The following is a 24,527-nucleotide window of genomic DNA, read 5'->3' as shown; positions in this document are numbered from 1 at the left end:
TTCCATAAGAGCAGTTTAGGGTGTTTCCAATGGTAAACGTTTCATTGTCATAGACCCACTTTAGGTAATAACAGAAGTAATGACAAAGGAGTGGGTTATCTGGTCCTGTTAGGGACATTAACAGTATTTTAATAAGTGGGGTGGAGCCATATTGCCTACAAGGGGCAGGGTCCTGGTTGTAAGAGTTAGTAAGTAGCTTAAAGACAAGGCAACAGACCAGATGTTCCATAAAAGCAGAGTGGAGATTTGATCTGGGGGTATGTTTGTAACTTTAGGAGGAGGGTGGTAACAGTTTGGGCCCAAATGGCCTGCAGGGCTAACTCCCAAAGTGGTAAACATTATCCCTGGAAGCCCAATTGCCCTTGAAGGGATGCCACCCACAAATGGACTTCTAGCAGGCGTTGTGTGCCTGTCACCTGCCCTAGCGGGTTCACTGAGAAATGCTGTTGTGGCACTGGTTGTAGGAAACATGGAAGATGAGGCCTAAATATTGAGAAGGATTGGATATTATATAGTATTTCTCTCCCAAGGGCCAGCTATTTTCTGGTTGTCCCTCCAGAACATTATAGAGGCAACACTGTGGGCCTGGACAGGGCTCAGGAGAAGAGCATAAAACAGGAAGGAAGGGGGCAGGGCACAACTTTTGAAAGAATGACATAGCACAAGGGCATAACATAAACCTATTAATATCAAGTGGGGTCCAAGATGACAAGTCAAATTCAACTAAACCTTGTTCCTCAATCTGCAAGATAAACGACACACCCAGAGGCACCAGAACAGTTCCAAGTCACTGTCCAAAGACTGAAGAGTGGGTGGTCCCCCAGTTGTTGGAATGATCCTCCAGCTCATTAGCATATGAAATCACCCAGCCCCTAAATAATCACATCACATTCCATGGCCACTCCCCTCTGTGATGGCCCACACTCTTGGAGTGTGCTTCTCTCTGAATCCGAACAAATCCACCTCTTACCTATCGCTGTGTCTCTCACTGAATTTTTTTCAATGAGACATCAAGAACCTGAGCTCCATTACGTCCTGAAACCAGGCATCACGGGTTTTGGCTGGGCTCAAGCCTCGGGAGAGAGGAGCTGAAGGACAGAAGGAGAAAGCAGTAAGAAAAACAAGCCAAGGAATCCCCATTATAACCTGCCAGAAAACCTGCTAAATACCTGACCTGTGCTCACAGTTTTCCTTGGCCTGATCCTTGGCACAAAGAAGACTGAGGTCAGAAGAACCCCCTGCTTGGGCAACAGCTACTAAGTAGCTCCTGCCAAAGTCCCTCAATTGCACCCACTGCCACTCGCCTGTTCATGGGGGGTTAGAAGAAACAAGAAATGAGGGACTGTAAAGGAATTAAGATTTTGTTAGCCATATGTCCTTTCAGTCATAGGGGCGAGGACTTCCTACCCCAACTAGAGGTCTTCTGGAATCTGAGAATGAGTCACGTGAGCTTTCTCTCAAGTTTGTTTTTGATGTCCTGGTTTCCAGCACACTGGGCTTCTTGTCACTTCCACTGTGCTGGGTTTTCTTCACACTCAGCTTCTACCATGGGAGCTTTCACCAAGTTGGGCTTCTGCTGTGTTTGGCCTCGCCTCACAGGGGCTGAGCTGAGGTTGTTTAACCAGGTTAAATCTGAGTCACAGCACCATATATGTTGGGGGAGTGTGTAATTTCCTCAGTTCTGTCTTGCTGCAGCAAAAATTTGAAGTGACAGACGGACCAGTGTTATAGCTCAGTTTTATTAGGAAAAACAAAGGATAATACACCCTTGAAGAGTGAGGGTGGGCTGACCCAAAACACACGAAGAGAAGAGAAGCCTGTGGCTCAATTTTGGTTCCTCTTTTTATATGTTTTTTCTCCTCCCCCTATGTCTGCCCTATGTAAATAGGGCTAGCCAGGAGGGCTGCTTGTTTTACCTGAGGTGCTTACTCCAGTCCTTGGACCTTCCTTTGTTCTATTTTCTCAGGCTTTCCCCTTCTTTGTCTTTTAGCCACCACCGTTTTGGACTCCTTTTTCCCATTCTAACTACCTAACAATAGGAATCTTTGGGGGCCTGGGGAAAGAAGCCAAGGGTATGTGGATTTCCAGAAGCCGACGGGAGAGAGAATTTCACAGAGGCTGTGATGATGGGGAATGTCATCCTGCAGAGAGCCTGGGGAGGATGAAGACATGTGGTAACCCCAGAGAAAGTCACATCAGGGCTGCCCCGGAGTGGAACTGTAGAGAGGGAAAACTAGGAGGGAAGACAATGCAGGGAATAGTAAGCTTGAGGGACAAGGGAAGGTGTTGTATTAAGATAACAGAAGGCTGAGCCCATTTGTGGATTGATGAGAAGGAGCCAGTAAAATGGATTAAAGTTGAAGAATAAACAAAGATTAATTAATATTCCAAGGCCTCAGAGCCTTAATTATCAACCCTTTCTGAATACTAGGCTCACCTAGGACCCTTAAAATAATGCTAATGTCTGGTCCTGATCTGCAGAGATTCTGATTAAATTGTTTTTGGATAGGACAGGCTCATCTATTATTAATTAGTTCTCCCAGGTAATTTTAATATATTTTCAGGTGAGGGAACCATCGACTTATAAGAACTGGGCACTGGATTAAGGCCACAATAGAGGGTCACTTTGGATGACAAAGGCACTCTTCTTCCTCTAATATTGGGATGGGGAATAAAGAAAAGATGAATTAAGAGCAGAAGAAAAAATACTGAAAGAACTCAAGATGCATGACTTCAATCCAAGAAAGGAGGTGAGATGCTTCAAATAAGGGGGAAGGAGTGACATTAAGTCATAAAAGAAATTAAAATGTCCTGAACAACTACCAGGATTCTGCCAGGAATAAATAAAGTAATTATCCATTTCCTGCTTCATTCTCTCCACCCTTATTTGTGAACCAACATAGAAACATGTCTATCCTATCATAGAAAGGCATTACTGTCTTTCTGGTTCCTCTTCAGAAAAAGAGAAGAAAAAGAAAATTTATAAACAGGAAAGATCTAGAAAAATTAAATTATAGAACCTCAGTGAATGATGGCTCAGCAGTGAAGAATCCAACTGCCAATTCAGGAGACTTGGGTTCCATCCCTGGGTCAGGAAGATCCCCTGGAGAAGGAAATGGCAGCCTACTCCAGTAATCTTACCTGGGAAACCCCATGGACAGAGGAGCCTGGAAGCCTACAGTCCATGGGGTCACAAAAGTGTTGGGCCCAACTTAGCAACTAAGCAATAACATTAATTAAGAGGGAGAACATGTAAGTTGCAGACTCAGATCTCTGTGAAATCACTTTGAAATAAAAAAAAAAAAAAAACCCTTGAAATAAAATCTTCTGATTCTCAGCCTGGTGCACACCATTCCTGTACACACTCAGCCTCATGAGCTCTGTGGTTGAGTTCCAGTAAGCAAAATGGCAGTAGCTCCTCAGGGAGGATTAATAAGAAATCTGTAAATTGGTTTTAGCTCACTGTGAGGGAAAAAAAAATGTTCAATTTCTTCTTTATTACTATTATTATGTGAACCAGATTGAACTGCTGCCGCTCTTAAGAGTTTCTTACGATAGTGTGAAGTTTCCCATTTTAACCCAAGCCAACGCTTTACCATCTGAGTCACCAGGGAAGCTCTATAAAGTACACAGATAACTGTAATAATTCACTTGCCACATTCGGTACATCATATGAAATACAGGCAAAGAGAAAGAGGAAAACTTGCAAGCATAGAGAAGCAGCAAGACCGAGCCTGGAAAATTATAAAAAGCAAACAAATAAAATAAACACATTCCAGGTAATTAAGAAAGAGCAGTGTGTAGTGACAAGATTGGTGTGTCTCCTGAACTGCCTAGCTGCAGTTCATGGACAGAGGCTTTCACCCCCTGAGCCTGGGTTTTATCTGGAAAGCAAGATGAATGAGCTATCTATCTGTCAGATCCTTTCTATTTTTGACTGTCTGTATTCTAATTTTTGCCATAATCCTCCACAAAAGTGTTCTGAAATAGTTTAAAACAAACTACATAGACTATCTCATGGATCATGTTTCCAGTTCTTTTTAAATTATAAATAAATTTATGTCTCAACTGCAGGTTTCTTATCTGTAAAGTAAAGGAGTCCTGGGTCGATAGTCTCCCCTCGCAGCTCTGTGCTTGCATGGCCTTTTCCCTGCTGTCGGTTAGTTGCACCAGGCGCAAGGTTAGTTGCTATTTACCTTCCATGGTTGAATGGTCTGTTCCCTCCTCCCACACAGCCAGAGGGCACTGACCAATGACTACTGTATTTTGGTACAAAGGTCCCCGGGCACCTTGCTCCTTCCTGTTTTTCTTATCCTATTTGAGTGTTTAGCACACTCTTGGGTCTTCTGAGGAGCCCTGTGGGCACGGTGAAAAGAACTGAGAGAAAGAAGCAAAGCACAGAGTGATATGACAGGGTGCCATGCACTGTAGGTAAGCTGACTCTCCCGGAGAACTGTGTTATTTTTACATTCATCCGCTTGAATTAGGCAAGGAATCAGTGGTGGTTGCTATTCTGAAAGAAGCTACAATTAAAGAGAAAGGGACTGGTTTCAATGTTTCAGAAAATGGCTAGAAGATGGAAAACTAGAGAATGCCATGTTTAATTCCTGCCTCTGGAATTAACTGTGTGACAACAGACTTACAGCTGAGGGAGATGATAACTCATGGGAATGCCTCTTTCTTAGAGAAGGGATTTGCCTTCTCTCAGTTGGATTTAGGGTTGTTTCTTGATTCTTGTATGTATGAGAAATATTTTCAAAAATGGAGTGATGTTAATTCATAAGTTGCAGGTTTCAACTGTAATAAACTCTCAGTCTTTCACATTCTCAATTATTTTACTGTCAGAATTTTCTTCTGTTTGATCAAATTTTTGAAAGAATATCTGTCTAGACACGCAAATTGACTTGGAGAAAGAATACAAACATCTAGATGACTAGAAAAGTATTTTAATGGGTGGTTGTAGGCAACAAGTCTTTGATCTTTACTAATATCAACTATTCAGTTTTGAGTTTAGATCTCTAATTGGTATTGCACACTCAGAAATTTTCTTAAACATATGTAACAACAGTGTTATTTTATAGGGGACTTTCTTGCTCTGAAAACTAGAGCACAGTAATTTTAGTGATGAGAAAATATTAATATATACAAATTCAAACCGACAGCAATTCACGGATCCCTAATATTCCAATATGCTCTGCTATATCTCACCCGTTTTGCAAAATGATTATTAATAGCCTGACTGCAAAGTTGCTTAAGATATATTTCATTTCAGATTAGGCATAATTTTTTTTTCTTTTAGATTATACAGATGCATTGTTAAGGTCATTTTCATTCCCTGTATTCGGTTTATTTTCCTTGTTTTAAAAAAAAAAAAGTGTATACATACACACACACGCCAAAAAAAAAAAAAAAAACTTGAAACAAAGGGGGAATGAAGGAAAGGGAGAAAAGAGGGGGGGAGGAAGAAATGAAAGGAAAAAAGATTTGGCAAGTAATTAGTTCTTTTGATTATTTCACATCACCAAACGGAATACTTCAGGTCTTTCTAAAACCTGTGCACCGCTTATTTCAAATGCTTCACTCTGAGGGGCAGATTTATTAGCAACAACTGAGAGTACTATCGATAAGGCAGGTGGAAACCCAAGTAACTGACAACCCATCAGGAGGCCTTTGTCTGAGAACCCAAGATGAACAGGCAATGCTGACAGTCAAAGGGACAGAGACTTCTATCTGGAGGACATTTCTCACAAGACCAAATAATTCAAAATTAAACTGAAGATAACTCCCCAGCAAAGCAACTGCTATCCCAAATTTACCCTTAGGATTCTTCTTTGAAGCTTGAGATCACCGTGGTGGGCAAACAAGCTACTCTGAGCCCTACAACAGAACTCAATAAAACAGTGGTCAGTCAATCAATAAAATGTAGATATTTCAGATCCAAAGCCAAAGTTTTCTTCCCCTAAATGTACTGAAATAATTGGCTTTTCTCTTCTTCAAAGCACATTAGACTTAACCGACATAAAATCATAAGGGTTTTAAACATTAGGTAACATTTTTGAGCACTACAAGTCAGACGTATGCTAAGTGATTGCTGTCTTGTCTTTTAACAGAATCTTTGAAATTACTCTATGAAGTGCTATTTTTTAATCCTCAGATAAGGACACTGCAACTTGACCAAAGTTGCCCAAGATACCATAGCTAGTAAATAGAGAAACCAGGGTGCAAACCTAACACTGCCTGACTTCAAAGTCCATACTGTCACCCATTACACCTTTTCACTCCTTAGAGACACACTTCCTTATTTTCCAGATGTTCCTGGACACACAGAAGCCCACAGTAGAATATTTTCTGAGGCTAAAAGGGCTACCACATATTTCCTCTGAATTCCCCAAAATGTCAAGGATAATAAATACTAGGCACACAGTTCAGTTCAGTTCAGTTCAGTCACTCAGTCGTGTCCGACTCTTTTCGACCCCATGAATCACAGCACGCCAGGCCTCCCTGTCCATCACCAACTCCCGGAGTTCACTGAGACTCACGTCCATCAAGTCAGTGACGCCATCCAGCCATTTCATCCTCTGTTGTCCCCTTCTCCTGCTCCCAATCCCTCCCAGCATAAGAGTCTTTTCCAATGAGTCAACTCTTCGCATGAGGTGGCCAAAGTACTGGAGTTTCAGCTTCAGCATCATTCCCTCAAAAGAAATCCCAGGGCTGATCTCCTTCAGAATGGACTGGTTGGATCTCCTTGCAGTCCAAGGGACTCTCAAGAGTCTTCTCCAACACCACAGTTCAAAAGCATCAATTCTTCGGCGCTCAGCTTAGGCACTTGAAAAATGATTCTTGAACTGAATTCACAAATGAAAACTCTATTCTCATGCGTTATCCTCTCACTATGCTATGAAACAGTATGAATTCATAAAATTTATTCATAAAGATAATGTTATTTGAAGAGGAACAAGATGGTATTATGAATAATAGATTTCAATCTATTAAGCACAGAGCTACAGCCACAGTTTAATAGGATAATGCAAGGATTATTATAAAATCTTAAGAGATTACTGTAAGTGGCACATGATCTCCTTTGCTATCAATAATCACAAAGCAATGCTGAGAACTAGGCTTTCTTGTTTATTTGTTTTTATAGAAAAGCTCTATGGAGTGTGCAACTACACTAGAGTTGGAACAGCCAGCTTCCAGTTCCAGTTCCAAAACTCAGTGGCTGTTTGACACAAAGCACAAAACTGATCCCTTTGAGCCTAAGTCTCCTCATGGTTAAAAGTAGAGGCGGATCAGACTAGATGATTTATAAAGTTCTTCCTACTCTAACATGCCATCATTCTGTAATATTGCTGCATTAGATTCCAGTGTTAGCACACCTGGAAATGCCCACTTTGTAATTTTTTACCTTTTGCAAAAGGCTCTGTGTCAGGAGATCCAAAAGACACTTTATGGCACAACTCAGTAGGAAAAGAAATACAGCAGCCTTTTAGCCACAAAGCTGTGATGCAGCAGCGATAGTGTGTAGGTAAGGGGGCAGGAAATCCAGTTGTCTGATTTGGTATGTGTGTGCGTGTATGTGTGAGTCAGTTAGTCATGTCTGACTCTTTGTGACTCCATGGACTGTAGCCCACCAGGCTCCTCTGTGCACTAAATTCTCCAGGCAAGAATACTGGAATGGGTTGCCTTTCCCTTTCCCAGGGCATCTTTCCAACCCAGGTATCGAATCTGCATCTCATTATGTCTCCTGTATTGGCAAGCGAATTCTTTACCACTAGCGCTACCTGGAAAGCCCTCTGCTTTGGTATAGTCAAGGTCAAATCTCAAATAACATCACTAAGACTTAGCATACTTGGAATTAGTATAAATACAGTTTCTAGTAACATCATACATAACACAATTTTATAGGGAGACACCTGGGAAGTACCAGTGATGCCTTCTATGGCTACCTCTCTGATCACTATCTTAAGTAACTAATGTAACCTTTCTGAATCTGGGTTTCTCCATGAGAAAGAAGAAAGAGCTGGCATGGATAAGTTGCCTAGCTCTAGAACAAGGAGCATTACTGTGTTAGGAAAAAAAATATGTTTGGATTTTGGTGATCACTTGCTGCCTTCTATGTGTAGTGGTTCCTGATAAATGAGGCTCTGCTGTTGACTGAGCAGATGACAGCTATGACCACTAGCATAGCTAGACCAGGACTAAACTGCTCTACATAATTAGGGGAAAAGACTGAGAAGCCCCCACAGAGAGGATTCTGGGAAAGGAATCAGTAAAGCTAAATGTTGGCACCAAAGAGGGGATAAAGGGATAGAAAAACCCAAGAAATAAAAGGCTAAGAAAAGAGACCTGGGGGAAAATGCTAGGCTTTATAAACTCTCTTTTTTGCCTCTAATTTTAAGATGTCAGTAAAGTGTACACTCTTCAGTAATGCTTTGGTGCAAATGAGTTCTTTATTCTGAAGGTAAAAATTATTAATAAAAAGTATTAAGTCCAACTTCAGAGGCTATATGGAGGAATGGCTGATGTGTGACTTAAAAAGCACCCCAAGGACATGTACCATTATCTATTGATGAATTCGCAATATTGATAGCAACGTAGAACAAAAGTTCTCCTCAACTGAGCTGTAACCATACTGTGTCTAGGTTCAGGTCTAGATAAGACATTTCAGCAGAGCTTTCAACCCTTTAGAGGCCGTTAGAGGCCAAGTCCAGTGAAGCTGGAATTCAGACAATAGGTACTGATGGGAGCTTGGAGCTAGAGACGCATGCCTGTGGAAAGGCATTCACATTCTTTTTGCTTTTTATTTTTTGTTTAAAAACAAAACAAATAAAAAAAGACATTGTGCCAAGCAAAACACATCTGTGGACCAGAACCAGACAGCTTGCAGTCTCTGAAAGAGTCATTATCAAATCAAAGGACATTCAGAGGAGAATGGTCAGGATAGGAAGTAACACACAATCATGCAGTATATGAAACAACTGAGTAAACGGAATGCTTTAATTTGAAAACAAGCAGCCCCTGGGGAACCTAGCGATTGTCTTCAGAGTATTCAAAGACTGTACACAAAGCAAGTGTTTAAGTGTTTTATATTCCCTTAAGGTGCAGAACGGAAAAAATAGGGGGCAACCTTTAAGGATTAAATGAGCTAATATTTGTAAAGCACTCAGAGCTGTGTCTGCACAGAGTTAGGACTGTACAGATATCTAAATGCACTTGGAAGTCAGAGTTGTTCAAGGTTTAAATTGGCTCTCTGATGGGTGATTGGAGGGTACCTCATGGGATGGTTGGGAATTCTTCAATATTCTGAAGAATAGAAAGACCACTCACTCTTGGATACAGTGTCCAGACCTGGCTGGTTCTCTAAGGTAACCTGTAAATTTGAGGTCCATTGAATGGGCATAAGTAAACAAAGTGAAAGACATCCCTCCTACTGAATGGTCTTGCATCACATTTCCTTTCTCAGGTAAGACTCATCCCAGCTTTTAGATGGTAACCAATTGAAGTTGTACATCAAGCCCCCATAAAAAATTAAGTATGGGGGTGGTATATACAACCATAGAAAGTAAAAGTAGTCTCAATGGATATGTGGGGACTGTGGAAAGGAACTGTCAGAGGTGCCCCCAGAGTCCTCCAGCTAAGATCTGGCGGGTACAGGCACAGTGATGAAAAATATCAGCATTTAGCTTCTCTAAATCTCTCAGAGCCTCCCTTATAACTTTTTGTCAGACCAAGTTGATATTGGATCATTCAAAATACAAATCCATGTCTCAAAACTCCAAAACTATGGAAACTAAGAGCCACAACAAAAAGACTAAGATGTGTACAAAGTACTATACTTGTAAAATATTGAAATTCTGATTATGATGGGTACCATATATCACAGAAGGATAGTGATCAATATAAGGACAATAGTGTCCAAAACTAACTTAAGAAACTCAGTACTGATGTAGGTGTAGATAATAAACTGCTGAGACCATGGTATGTAATCTGGGGGGAGGGGTCAGGAACTGGATCCAAATAATAACTGCTGCATTGTTGCTTTGCGTAAAGTGGAACAGTTGGAGAAGTAAAATGCTGGGAATAAGGATTTATCAAGTACCTGCTTTTGATCAGGTACCATGCTGAATGCTTCACAAGCATTACTTTATCTAATCTTCACATTAACCTTGAGAAAAAGATAATTTGCCCCATGCTATACACAAGAAAATTAGAGCTCAACTTAATAAACTTGCCCAGCTCTTATACACTTCTGATGGGTTATGAATCGATAAAAACTCTTTGGAGAGTAATTCAGCAGAACTTATCACAAATTTTAAGGAGCAAAACTATTGCCTCAGCAATTCCATTTGTAGTTGTGTACTCCTTGGAAAGACTTTCACAAGTGTGTAAGGGTATTATGTGCAGTTATTTCCACTGCAGCATTGTTTGTAATATTGAAAATCTGGAGACAACCCAAAGGCTCTTCAGTAAAATAACCAGTATATGTCTATATTCCAGCATATTTGGAATCCAATAAAAAAAAACTGAAACAGATGAAGTCAAAAGTAAAAATATTACATGTAGCAAATCAACTTTTATTGATAGTATATATACTTCTATATGTACATAATAAAAGACCTGGAATAGAACCTGCCAAGTGATTGATAGTAGTTATATCTAGAGAATAAAAGTGAGAAGCTGGAGTGAAAGAGACCACTTACTACCTTCTACTCTTCTGTATTATATAAACTGTTAAGCAAACAGGCGCTGTGCTGTCCCATTTGAAAAAAAAAAAAAAAAAAGATGGAAAGTCACACTGAACGAAAGATCACACAGTCACTAGCAGTCACAACTCTGCACAGTGCTTCCTCCAGGATCTACTTCTATGTTTACAGTTGGGGAATTCTCCCCTCATGAATTGTGTATACGCTATCTAGGACAGCAAATGGTGTAAAGTAAAACTACCTGAGAGAGTAGGCAAAAACTTTCCAAGGAAAATCAATTAAAGCATGGACAGAGGCCATGGAAGCCACCATAAACACATTTTCCTGCCAAAAAAATGAATACACATTTCTAGACGTGAAGCTTTATACAAAACAGTGCTGTGTCACATGAGTTCGTTTTCCCAAGAATGCAGCTCTTTTATAGCATTTCCAACTGTTAAATTGTCCTGGCAGGCATGACCAGGTCCACACAGTTGTCACTGTCACCCCACTTTCACGTACTCTATTTATCAAGTCTTTATATCTCCAAATTTAAACCTTTAGCCTCTCCTCTGGCTTTTCTCAGATAGTATCGTGCTGAAATTCAGGATTCTAATAAATCACATTGTCACAGTGTAAATCTCATGGCTGGCAGAAGAGTTGCTGCTGCTGCTGCTGCTAAGTCATTTCAGTCGTGTACGACTCTGTGTGACCCCATAGACAGCAGCCCACCAGGTTCCCCCGTCCCTGGGATTCTCCAGGCAAGAACACTGGAGTGGGTTGCCACTTCCTTCTCCAATGCATGAAAGTGAAAAGTGAAAAGGAACTCGCTCAGTCGTGTCCAACTCCTAGCAACCCCATGGACTGCAGCCTACCAGGCTCCTCCATCCATGGGATTTTCCAGGCAAGAGTACTGGAGTGGGGTGCCATTGCCTTCTCCAAAGGAGAGTTGAGGTGCTTCCAAAAAAAACTTTGGTAGAGAAAATAGGAATGCTAAAACCCAGGAAGCCTGTAACAATCTACAATTGGTCCAAGTTAAAGACAAGACTGTCCAAACAATTTTGAAGTCTAAAGGAAGTTGAAAACTAGTTTGTGAATTTTTGCTCTTGTAAAAAGTTACAAAATGTGGGTTTGGTCTCTTTTGCAAGGTTAATATTATATTCATTTTTAATAAGAAGAAATAGTTTGGTTTTTCTCTCCTACCATGTTCTTCTAGCACAACTGATCAGCAATTTTCTATTTCAGCTATTTTTATATGTACCTGTTAATCAGCACAGTAAACTCAGGGCTGAACCATATACACACATCTCATAAATGTAACATTTTAGGATGTGTGTATACAAGACAATATGTAATCAACTGTCCCTCTACTTGAAAACTTGTTTCCAAATAAAAATTTTAAAAACATCCCTTTCAGTGTAACAGAACATTACTTAGTAAAATATCAAGAGCTATGACAACATATTTTTCTCTTCAAGGGAAATCATAAAACAGGTGAACAATCAAGTCCAGGGTGGTTTTTCTATTTGATAAATACATCCAGAACTCTGTACAGTAAATAAAGTTTGCATGCAGTTTCAGTTCAGTCTCTCAGTCTTGTCCAACTCTTTGCGACCCCATGAATTGCAGCACACCAGGCCTCCCTGTCCATCACCAGCTCCTGGAGTTCACCCAAACTCATGTGTATTGAGTTGGTGATGCCATCCAGCCATCTCATCCTCTGTTATCCCCTTCTCCTCCTGCCCCCAATCCCTCCCACCATGAGTCTTTTCCAATGAGTCAACTCTTCGCATGAGTAACTCGCCAAAGTACTGGAGTTTCAGCTTTAGCATCATTCCTTCCAAAGAACACCCAGGACTGATCTCCTTTAGAATGGAGTGGTTGGATCTCCTTGCAGTCCAAGGGACTCTCAAGAGTCTTCTCCAACACCACAGTTCAAAAGCATCAATTCTTCGGTGCTCAGCTTTCTTCACAGTCCAACTTTCACATCCATACATGACCACTGGAAGAACCATAGCCTTGACTAGACAGACCTTTGTTGGCAAAGTAATATCTCTGCTTTTGAATATGCTATCTAAGTTGGTCATAACTTTCCTTCCAAGGGGTAAGCATCTTTTAATTTCATGGCTGAAATCACCATCTACAGTGATTTTGGAGCCCCCCAAAATAAAGTGTGACACTGTTTCCACTGTTTCCCCATCTATTTCCCATGAAGTGATGAGACCAGATGCCATGATCATCGTTTTCTGAATGTTGAGCTTTAAGCCAACTTTTTCACTCTCCTCTTTCACTTTCATGGCAAAACTAATACAATTATGTAAAGTTTAAAAAGAAAATAAAATTAAAAAAAAAAAAACAAAGAGTCTTTTTAGTTCCTGTTCACTTTCTTTTTTTTTTTTCTCTTCACGTTCTTAAGTATCTTTAAATGACATTTTAAGCAAATAAACCTTTTGCTTCATAATTAAATGGTGTATAAGAACCCCCTCCTCCTTCTTTAATAGCCATAAGGACCTCTTCCCCAGTTCCAAATAGGAATCATGAAAACTGGGTACTTTCTTAAAGAGTTTTCTTTGCATCGTACTAAATAACATGCAAAGAGTTCAACAACATTCTTCTAAAGGTAAGTATTACTATTTAATACTTCCCTGGTGGCTCAGATGGTAAAGCGTCTGTCTACAATGCAGGAGACCCAGGTTTGATCCCTGGGTTGGGAAGATCCTGTGGAGAAGGAAATGGCAATCCATTCCAGGACTATTGCCTGGAAAATCCCATGGACAGAGGAGCCTGGTAGGCTACAGTCCATGGGGTCACAAAGAGTCAGACACGACTGAGCAACTTCACTATATCACTATATTACTCTTTAAATGGGCATGTTAACCACTGAAAATCATTCAACTATTCCCATTACACTGCTTCATTTGGTCATTGGTAGTATATGGCACCCCACTCCAGTACTCTTGCCTGGAAAATCCCATGGATGGAGGAGCCTGGTGGGCTGCAGTCCATGGGGTCACGAAGAGTCGGACACGACTGAGCGACTTCACTTTCACTTTTCACTTTCATGCATTGGAGAAGGAAATGGCAACCCACTCCATTGTTCTTGCTTGGAGAATCCCAAGGATGGGGGAGGCTGGTGGGCTGTCGTCTCTGGGGTCACACAGAGTCAGACACGACTGAAGCGACTTAGCAGCAGCAGCAGTATAAAAGAATTCAAACAACAACAGTTTAGTTTATCCACTGGCTGAAGAGTTAGCTTTTTAGAAATACTACAATATTTAACAACACTGATGATTATAATCATTAATGAGGTACAGAACCCTACAACAAGGCAAACCAGACAGAGTAGAACATGAGTATAAGAAGCTAAAAGATATTCCCAAAGTTCTAAGAATAGTGACTGGATTAATATAATAATGAATTATCACTTCAAAGCAGGGTGGACACTTACTGGCAGGGAATATCATGATGCTAAATTGAAGCATCAAAAGATTGTCCAACTAGATGCCCTTTAAGGGTCTCCCTTCCCTTATGTGCATTTCCCCTAAAACATCCAAATAATAACACATTGAGTCTTGGCATGTTGCGTGGGTGAAGATATTTCAGCAAAAAATAATTTACTAAAGATACATTTACAATTCAAACTTTTCAGAAAGTTGTCAAGCAGCTTTGGGCTTTAAAATGTGTATTCATATTCTACAGATTAACCACCTAATGGCTCCAAAGGAACAATTACAGCAAAACACATGGTGTTAGGATAATTGAGAAGCATTCAATTAAAGATAAACTTTTACCTTTTGTAGCTCTAGGTACTGAGGATACATAATAACGTATAATCATATGAATTAATGAGATGCTTTCATGTGTTTCAGCAGTTAACAAAGTAGTTAAATCATTTCCCAAGCAGGACATGGTGACTCTATCGAAGGTGTCCTTGGCATATCATTTTGTTCTGGGTTTTCTCAGTCCCATATTTACCCTTTCCAATATTTGATCCAAGGCAAAAAGTCTTGTCTGAGTAATTAGAGTTCCTGAGTGTCCATATATGTGAATATAAATACATATAATATATATGTAATATGTCTAAGTACCTCACTTATCATCTGTTTGAAACTTATGTGAAATCTAGAAAATAAGGGGCCAAAGTCCTGAGTAACCAACAGAAATGTCTAAAATGAGGATTAAGTAGACCACATGTGTAACACATCTGGTGGTTTATAGAAGATATTCAATAAATAATCCCTATATTATTGTCATCATTATTGCCTCCACATGGCTTCAAAAAGGACCTGAAATAACATCCTAGAAAACCTACTTAGATTTAAAGCAGCAAAAGCAATCTACTGAAATGGAGGATTCATTTTGCTACAGCTAGGCCTACTTACAACAGCAAAGTTACAGTTAACATTCTGACAATAAGCGGGAAAATATTGAGGAAACTATAAAAGGCAGACATAGTTCAAAAGAAAGAGCAATATAAAGTCATTTGCACCAAGACAAATGTTTTGGAGTAATTGAAGCCAAGGAGAGCATCATTTGATCTTTGCAAAGCACATGCTTTGTGTTCTTAATGATGATACTATGGAATAGCAGCCATGGAGTCAGATAGGTCTGAGCTTAAGTCCCAGCTCCACCTCCAAGTCTTGGCTAAGTTACTTAACTATCCTGATCCTCAATTTACTCCTCTCTTAAATGAGGATCATAGTATATCTCTTCCCTCACAGGAGTAGCTCTAAATGAAAGGTTTTATATAAATGGCTAACACAGAGACCACTACATGGAATCCACTTAATGGCTAAATAGCAGCTTTATTATTACAATAATGCTTTGCTTAAGAAAATACGGAAACAGATAATGCATTTTAAAGGAACTTTCCTACACTGTTGATGGGAATGTAAATTGGTACAGTTACTATGGAAAACAGTATGGAGGTTCCTTAAAAAAAAAAAAACTAAAAATAGAGCTACCAAATGATCCTGCATGCCTACTCCTGGATGTATATCCTGATAAAACTCTAATTCAAAAAGATACATGGACCCCAGTGTTCATAGTAGCACTATTTACAATAGCCAAGACATATATATACAATAGAATATTACTTAGTCATAAAAAGGAATGAAATAATTCCATTTGCAAAAACATGGATAGACCTAGAGATTTTCACGTTAAGTGAAATACATCAGACAAATACAAATTATCACATGATATCACTTAAATGTGGAATCTTAAAAAAAAATGATACAAATGAACTTGTTTACAGAACAGAAATACACTCACAGAAAGAAGACAAACTTATGGCTACCAAAGGGGATAGATGGAGTGGGAAGGAGAGATCAATTAAGAGTTTGGGCAATGGCAACCCACTCCAGTACTCTTGCCTGGAAAATTCCATGGACGAAGGAGCCTGGTAGGCTGTAGTCCATGGGGTCGCTAAGAGTCAGACACGACTGAGCGAGTTCACTTTCACTTTTCACTTTCATGCATTGGAGAAGGAAATGGCAACCCACTCTTAGTGTTCTTGCCTGGAGAATTCCAGGGACGGGGGAGCCTGGTGGGCTGCTGTCTATGGGGTCACACAGAGTCAGACATGACTGACCCGACTTAGCAGCAGCATATATAAAATAGGTAAACAACAAGGATCTACTGTATGGCAGTGACAACTCTACTCAGTATCCTATAATAACCTACAATGGAAAAGAATCTGAAAATATATATTTGTGTGTACATAACTGGATCATAGTGCTGTACATTTGAAACTAACACAACATTGAAAATTAACTATACTTCAATAAAAATAAATTTTAAATAAATAAAAATAATAGATCTCTTTAAATAGTTTAATGATATAAAGCAACTTGTCACTTAACAGAGTAATTTTCAGTTATCTAGAAAATTAACATATAGATAGCCTAATTCCCATATGATCCCACCATGAATATGAAGATTTAGTTTATAATACAATATATAATGACACAGGTAGATGAAAAAATGTATCATCAAAATGCAAAAAAGAAAGAATACTGTCTTTTTCTCCCCCTTTATCTGAGTCAAAGCAAGTTCACAAATGTCTCAGCCATAAAAGACTGTTGAATTATTGAAACCAGAACATTCACTACACTTACGTAAGTGTAACTACACTTGCTTGGAAGTATCTTTCTGTTGCTCCTTTCATGACACTTCTCTGTTCATCCATTTAAAATCACAGAATGTGATTTTATTTATTTATTTATTTATTATTATTCACATTTATTTATTTAAATGTGAATGCCTCCAAATATACACATACAAATGCCACTGATATTTTGTATATCCAATGTGAGAAGAAGGAATTCCTTTATGAAACAACACAAAATCTTCTGATGACATTCGTGCTGTGATCATGGGGATATTCAATCAGTTTAATATTCTTTCACAGCTTTTAAGTGGAGTAGGAGAAGGCAGTGGCACCCCACTCCAGTACCCTTGCCTGGAAAATCCCATGGATGGAGGAGCCTGGTAGGCTGCCGTCTATGGGGTCGCACAGAGTCAGACACGACTGAAGCGACTTAGCAGCAGCAGCAGCAGCAGATCAAACAGGACTGTTTCTGCCAATGGCTTTTGTAACTGTGCTTCCTTCAACTCATATCTTTTTACTGCTTGCCCTTTTCCTGATTTATATCATAAAGGAGCTGAAAATAAAATAACTATGTTACTACCTGGAAGTATAACTCTTAGAGCACCCATTGTAATATTGTTCCTATTCCTGGCAGTGAGCAAAATACCTGGACTGCAGCCACATCTACTTTCCTTTTTGTTAGTTATAACACCTAATCTGGTCTGCACTGGCTCTTTCTCCTATAGATGATGTTTCTCTTAATGCTCAGGATGAATTTGTTTGTGACTAATAGTCTCAAATATTTTCGGTACCTTATAAGTCATTGCCACCTTGAAAGTTTCATCTATCACCTATTTTCCTAGAATTTTATTTCTAAGCTTCTCTCTTAAGGCTTTCTGATTATCATGCATTTACAATTACGTTGCTGCTAAGTCACTTCAGTCGTGTCTGACTCTGTGCAACCCCATAGACGGCAGCCCACCAGGCTCCCCCATCCCTGGGATTCTCCAGGCAAGAACACTGGAGTGGTTGCCATTTCCTCTCCAATGCATGAAAGTGAAAAGTGAAAGTGAACTCGCTCAGTCGTGTCTGACTCTTAGCCACCCCATGGACTGCAGCCTACCAGGCTCCTCCGTCCATGGGATTTTCCAGGCAAGAGTACTGGAGTAGGGTGCCACTGCGTGTGAGATGAGTGCAATTGTGTGGTAGTTTGAGCATTCTTTGACATTGCCTTTCTTTGGGATTAGAATGAAAACTGACCTTTTCCAGTCCTGTGGCCACTGCTGAGTTTTCCAAATTTGCTGGCATATTGAGTATGGCCCTTTCACAGCATTATCTTTCAAGATTTGAAATAGCTCAACTGGAATTCCATCACCTCCACTAGCTTTGTTCGTAGTGATGCTTTCTAAGGCCCACTTGACTTCCCAGTCCGGGATGTCTGGCTCTAGGTGAGTAATCACACCATTGTGATTATCTTGGTCATGAAGATCTTTTTTGTACAGTTTTTCTGTGTATTCCTGCCACCTCTTCTTAATATCTACTGCTTCTGTTAGGTCCATACCATTTCGGTCCTTTATCGAGCTCATCTTTGCATGAAATGTTCCCTTGGTATCTCTAATTTTCTTGAAGAGATCTCTAGCTTTTCCCATTCTGTTGTTTTCCTCTATTTCTTTGCATTGGTTGCTGAGGAAGGCTTTCTTATCTCTTCTTGCTATTCTTTGGAACTCTACATTCAGATGCTTATATCTTTCCTTTTCTCCTTTGCCTTTCACTTTTCTTCTTTTCACAGCTATTTGTAAGGCCTCCCCAGACAGCCATTTTGCTTTTTTACATTTCTTTTCCATGGGAATGGTCTTGATTCCTGTCTCCTGTACAATGTCATGAACCTCAGGCCATAGTTCATCAGGCACTCTATCTATCAGATCTAGTCCCTTAAATCTATTTCTCACTTCCACTGTATAATCATAAGGGATTTGATTTAGGTCATACTTGAATGGTCTAGTGGTTTTCCCTACTTTCTGAACAACAACAACGGGGAGAGAAATTGTAACTCTCTAAAGGAGGGCCATGCTTTACACATTGTTTTGAAACTATTCACCAAGCCCTGCCACACACACACACACACACAAAATTGCCCTAAAACTGAATTTTTATTTAACCTGAGAAAGGAAAAAGTAAGCAGAGAAAATGTGAAAATATTTCAGTAAAGATAAGACTATAAAGTCAAGTCTCATTAAAATGAACTTTACAGCAATAGTAGCTCACTGTAATTAAAATATTTCCAAGCTCTCTCTGGTCAGTGATCAATAGTAATGATGCCTTTCACTCTTGCTAAAATAAGTTTCCTTTATTCAAAACTTAGCATAGCAAAGGCTTTATCTCTCAGTTCTTGTCCACTTAATTGTCAAGAGCCATTGTGGAGGGAAAGAGCCTGAACACTTGATTCTAAGGTGAAAAGTAAGTGGAAAGAGAGCAGAAAGCACTACTTACTATAGTAAAAACCTCCTCAGAAAGAAATGCTGTCAAGAGAAATATGAAACATGGTAGTTTTATTCTTTAGCAAAAGAGGAGGAAATCAGTAATAGAATCCATGGACTCTGCCAAGAAAAAAAGGACTTTGACCAAAAAGATATGCTATCTTACATAACAGGTTACACAAAAGTTTTACCTGTATCATCTGACAAGGTGTAACTGTTCAACATATTTATAAAGTAGATATTATATTATACTTTTATCACTTTGCAGGTTGAGAAACTGAAATTCAGACTAAAAGTGATTTTTCTAAGAGAGAAAGCTAGCCGTCTTCTGATTTAAACATTTTGTGCTGTTTCCATAACACCACATCTCTTCTGTTGCCCTCCACAAATTAACCACATATATTTAAAACACTGAGGCCCTGTGTGCCTTTTGAATATAATCTCAAATGTATTACAATTTCATTCTTTCTACTTTTTTTAGTTGTCCCACATATATATGTGTATGCTATGGCTTTACCCCTGAAGTATTTTTTTCTGTAGCTCTCCTTTCAACTAGCATCATCTTAGATGTAGATGACATCTAATAATTTAGATCATGTGTTGGAATAAGATATAAATTATGGTTATAAAATAGCCACAGCTTTTTTCTTATGGTAGATGCTTGATAGTATTATATAAGAAGGATTGGAAAGCATGTTATGCAGTGAAACAAGTCAGCATTGCCTACAATCAAATAATTTAGATCTAACACTGGCTTTATCATCAATTTGCAGCATTGATGAGGAAATAAGGGCAGAAGGAAAAGTCTATGTAAATGTGTAGGCATGTAAAGAGGCCTCAACGTGGTTGTATCCTAATTATAAAGACAAGGAAGATCCACTTACAACATTCATTTGTCTCTCCATTCAAGTTTACATAACTAAGGAGGAAATGGCCTCAAGAACTCAAGTTCCATTACTTCTATCCTCTTTACGATACGGGCTACTCAACCTCTCAATTCAGTACATTGGACAGCATCTTGACTTGAGTGAAAAAAAAAAAAAAAAAGAGAGAGGGAGCCACCTACTGGCCAGGAACCTGAGTAGTCTTGGTACAGAATTGGTTGAAGTAGCTCAGCTGGTAAAGAATCTGGCCACAATGTGGGAGACCTGGGTTTGATCCCTGGGTTGGGAAGATCCCCCGAGGAAGGGAAAGGCTACCCACTCCAGAATTCTGGCCTGGAGAATTCCATGGACTACACAGTCCATGGGGTTGCAAAGAGTTGAACACAACTGAGCAACTTTAACTTTCACTTTTTTCCCCCCAAAATCTTTAGATTCTAAAACGAAGGAGAAAAATAAAATTCCTTTTTCATCGCATGTTTTTCATTAATGTTTTTCATCATAGCAATATCTACAGATATCCATTTCCATTCCTCAAACAGGAGAAGCCAGTTCATACAGCCCTGGACAAAGGTAACTGACTGAGGCACAACAGTTCTACTGGGCTCTAGTCAGTTCTAAGGGCTTCCCAGATGGCTCAGGTAAAGAATCTGCCTGCCATTGCAGGAGAGGCCAGAGACATGGGTTCGATCCCTGGGTTGGGAAGATCCCCTGGAGAAGGGAGTGGCAACCTACTCTAGTATTCTTGCCTTGGAGAGCCCATGGACAGAGGAGCCCAGCAGGCTGTGGTCCAGGGGGTCGCAAAGAGTCAGACACAACTGAGCATGAATACATGCAAAACTAGTGAGTTCTGTATGATCTTGCCATACTAATTACTTTGCAGATAAAAAGAGCATTAAAAAATGGCTAAGCTTTTGACTTTGCTCGCTTTTCAAATGCTTTGAAGTTTTACCAGAAATGCTTTGAAGTTCCAATTCTGATGTTGCTAATATATCTTCCCAAGCAACCTCTGATAATGTGTTACTTGGTGACTGAATGTTGAAGGAATATTTGTAAGTGGGGTAAACTGTGTGGATACGTGAATCTACATTTTCCCTGTGGATATAATTTCATAGCCTAATTAAGCCAGTTAAATGAACAAGAGATATGATTCCACCCGAAATTCTCTTTCCTCAGCACAAAAGTATTTCACTTTTTAAAAAAGTAATTAAACTTTGTGTCTTGACCCAGCCACCCTTCCTTAGTCTATATTCCATGCAGCTAGTCCTAGAAAATGTCCCAGTTGCTTGAAGAAATAATCACGATAACATTCATAATGGTAAAATTTTTACCACTATTCATAAAAATTCTTACATTTGTACATCAATTTATAGAGGGAAAACAGATCAGAGAGGGGGTAAACCTAAGTTTCTAGAGCAGATACTTATACGAAAGCATTTTGAACAAAGATTTTCCTGTAATATTTATGATCTCTAGCTATTGATATTCCTCGAGAATACCTTGTTTTGAAAGCATGTGTAAATTAAGCACTTCTAATACTGAAGACATTGTTTCCATGGATTATTACAGTGACCATCTAAAATAGTTAAAGCAGGAATCAGTTACCCCATTTTAAGGATGAACAAACTGAAACTGAAACTCAGAGAAATCAATTAATTTCCGTAAGTCACGTAACTAGTGTGAACAAGGGCTGGGTCTCAAACCCAGCTCCACCAATTCAAGCACTAATCTACACCACTGTTTCTCATGTACCTATGGACATACATATCGGACCCCTCCTCCACCAAGGTAGATAATAATCTACTTGCCTCTCTTTTCACGTGTTCATATATCCTTCATTGCATCTTCACTTTATTTTCCAGTGCTGAAGTGAAAATAAGGATAATAAGTAGGTGGACAAGTAGACATAATATGCTTTTTGGAATGGTATTTAATCATGTGCGCAAACTGGTTTTAGCCAATAATGCTTAATGTTTGAACTTTAAAATTGCTATATATGTGAACAACAATAATAGTAATTTATAGTGAAGTACTACTTTATTTGCAATCTTGTCTCTAAAATGTTCTGACAGCACATATCAACTTGAGGAATCATCTCTCCCTATCCCAGTTTTGCCCCCAACAAGTTAAATTTCACATTGTGAAGCTCTGGCCTTGTTTTCCATTTTTAAAACCTCCCGATGGCTCTCTATTGTCCTCAAGATAAGGAATAAACTCCTTAGGATGATGTTCCATCTATCCACGAACTAATCATCATTTCCTCTCCAAACTCCTCCAACACTTTCCTTTCTCTTTCCAACTAGAACAAACAACTTTGCAGTTATCCAAAATAGCCCAAGTTATTTTATATCACCATGCCTTTGCCTATAGTCAACCTTCTTTCTGAAAGGTCTCTTCACACCTTTTGGGTACCCAAAAACTCTACTCTTTCTTCAAAGCCAGTTCAAGCATCTGCCTGTAAAACTCCTGGAGCATCTTCCTGCTCCTCCACAAAGCAGGGTTGACGATTCTCTTCTTTGTGCATAACTAGACTCGAGTGAACTATTAGGTTCTATGTTGGCACCTATCACAGGATTTTGTAATCAGTTGTTTGTATGTATCCTTCCATGTTTAATCTTATTGCCCCTGTTCCTGGCACAATATACAGAGATATAGTAGGTGCTCCATAAATGTTTGGGCTTCCCTGTGGGCTCAGACAGTAACGAATCCACCTCCGATGCGGGAGACCCAGCCTTGATCCCTGGGTTGGGAAGATCCCCTAGAGGAGGGCATAGCAACTCACTCCAGTATTCTTGCCTGGAGAATCCCCATGGACAAGAGGAGCCTGGCAGGCTACAGTCCATGGGGTCACAAAGAGTCAGACATGACAGAATGACTAAGCACACATGCCATAAATGTTTACCATATGATTAATGAATGCATGAATACCCATTTGACAGATGGGGGTTATAAGCAAACATGTTCTTAGTCACTCAGTTGTGTCCAACTCTGTGACCCCATGGACTGCAGCATGCCAGGCTCCTCTGTCCATGGGATTCTCCAGGCAAGAATACTGGAGTGGGTTGCCATTTCCTTCTCCATATAAGCAAACATATGGGCAACTAATAAAACAGAAATTCATTGATTTTTCTCAAGGTCACAACCGTCTGAAGATCAAATATTATCTTGTCTGGTACTTCTTATACCCTATTCTAACTAATGTTAATGTAAGATTATCAAGGATCTCAAACATAGGATCTTGATATTTAATAACATAGTTGTTTAGGACCTTATGCCTAATGAGAATAAAAAGGAGATTTATTCATGTTAGCAAAATTCTAGTGCTATCTCTTCTGCACCTGAGCAAGACTTGTGATCTCGCACATTCTAGTTGTTGGTACACTTTGCATCCCCCCTCTTCAGTCCTGCATCTTTAAAAATAAAATAGCAAGATGAAACAAATGGAAATTCCAGTGTTTTTGAGGCAAATATGGATCCTTTGGATAATGAATGACCTTATTCACTCCAGACTCAGTCCTCTGAATACCACTTACATAGTAAGAAATGCAATCACCAAATCTAAAGAACTTCATTGAAACATGGAATGAAAGGTTATGATTTCAAAGAATAAAATCTAAACAAAGGCTTGAAAAAAGAACTAAAAAATGGATCTGGCACCTAGTTCACTAATTTTATAATTGAATGCCTATGTTAAGTTATTTTTGATCATTTTTTCACAAACTCATACAACAATATGGGAGGTTCTTCAAAAACTGCTGTGGACATTGTGTGGGTTATAATGCAAATATATCTACAGATAGAAATATTTTTTATACAAATATATTTAAAGAAAGAAATTTTTATAACAACTCCCAAGTTTATAATTTAAGGTCTCATTATTAGTATAGATAAGTGCAATCACAGTTCATGGAATTGCCTTGCATTCAGTCCTAAGATCAGTTCAATATTGAAACAAAGATTTTATTTTGTAACAATGTTGTGATGGACCATAAACACTGTGAGCAATGCAATAACAGGATTTGGCCTCTGCCTTCTAGAGGCTTAGTGTCTAATGGCAACGGTAAAACATTTAAACAAATAAAGCCTATGATTCATGCTAAAGGAGAGATCAACATGATAAAGTACATAGAGAAATTCCCCACCTAGAGGAAATCAAGGGCTTTCCTGATCTCTCAGTTGGTAAAGAATCCATCTGCAATGCAGGAGACCCCAGTTCAATTCCTGGGTCGGGAAGAGCCTCTGGAGAAGGAATAGGCTACCCACTCCATTGTTCTGGGGCTTCCCTTGTGGCTCAGCTGGTAAAGAATCCACCTGCAATGTGGGAGACCAGGGTTCCATCCCTGGGTTGGGAAGATCCCCTAGAAAAGGGAAAGGCTACTCACTCCAGTATCCTGGC

General features: G+C 39.4%; 1 protein-coding gene across 5 annotated transcripts in view; it reads left to right on the top strand.

Moving 5' to 3' along the window:
* KCNMB2 (potassium calcium-activated channel subfamily M regulatory beta subunit 2) overlaps window positions 1–24,527 on the top strand; it is a 513,346-nt gene that overhangs the window by 27,716 nt on the left and 461,103 nt on the right. Inside the window, exon 1 of one of the 5 annotated variants that reach the window (XM_010801350.4) lies at window positions 4,308–4,431. The exons of 3 other annotated variants lie outside the window; for them this stretch is intronic. The gene's annotated coding sequence lies outside the window, so the exon portion shown is untranslated. Of the gene's footprint in view, window positions 1–4,307; window positions 4,432–24,527 lie in introns of those variants that run through there. One more of the 5 variants, NM_001080300.1, reaches the window with a different exon arrangement.

The sequence above is a fragment of the Bos taurus genome, chromosome 1 (assembly GCF_002263795.3).
Source record: "Bos taurus isolate L1 Dominette 01449 registration number 42190680 breed Hereford chromosome 1, ARS-UCD2.0, whole genome shotgun sequence".
Taxonomy (NCBI): Eukaryota; Metazoa; Chordata; class Mammalia; order Artiodactyla; family Bovidae; genus Bos; species Bos taurus.
This window is presented reverse-complemented; position numbering and strand designations above follow the sequence as displayed.